The sequence below is a fragment of the Apis dorsata genome, unplaced genomic scaffold (genome assembly GCF_000469605.1).
Source record: "Apis dorsata unplaced genomic scaffold, Apis dorsata 1.3 scaffold_470, whole genome shotgun sequence".
Classification (NCBI taxonomy): domain Eukaryota; kingdom Metazoa; phylum Arthropoda; class Insecta; order Hymenoptera; family Apidae; genus Apis; species Apis dorsata.
Window position 1 is genome coordinate 243,439 of NW_006263709.1, and position 247 is coordinate 243,685.

The window sequence follows — 247 nt, forward strand, 5'->3', positions numbered from 1 at the left end:
AGAAGAAAAGAAACCCGAAGAGAAAGAAAAAGAAATAAAACTTGAGGAGAAGAAAGAAATAAAGGAAACTGTAGTAGAAGAAAAAGAATTAAAGATTGAGGAGAAAAAAGAAGAAAAAAAACCTGTAGAAGAAGAAAAGAAATTAAAAGTGGATGAGAAGAAAGAAGAAAAGAAACTCGCAGAGGAAGAAAAGGAATTAAAAGTAGAAGAAAAGAAAGAAGAAAGGAAACCTGAAGAAGAAAAAAAA

General features: G+C 29.1%; 1 protein-coding gene across 1 annotated transcript in view; it reads left to right on the plus strand.

The window, feature by feature from the left end:
• The window catches only part of LOC102671372 (microtubule-associated protein futsch), a 32,793-nt gene that overhangs the window by 19,485 nt on the left and 13,061 nt on the right, over positions 1–247 (plus strand). The gene's annotated exons all lie outside the window — the stretch shown is intronic.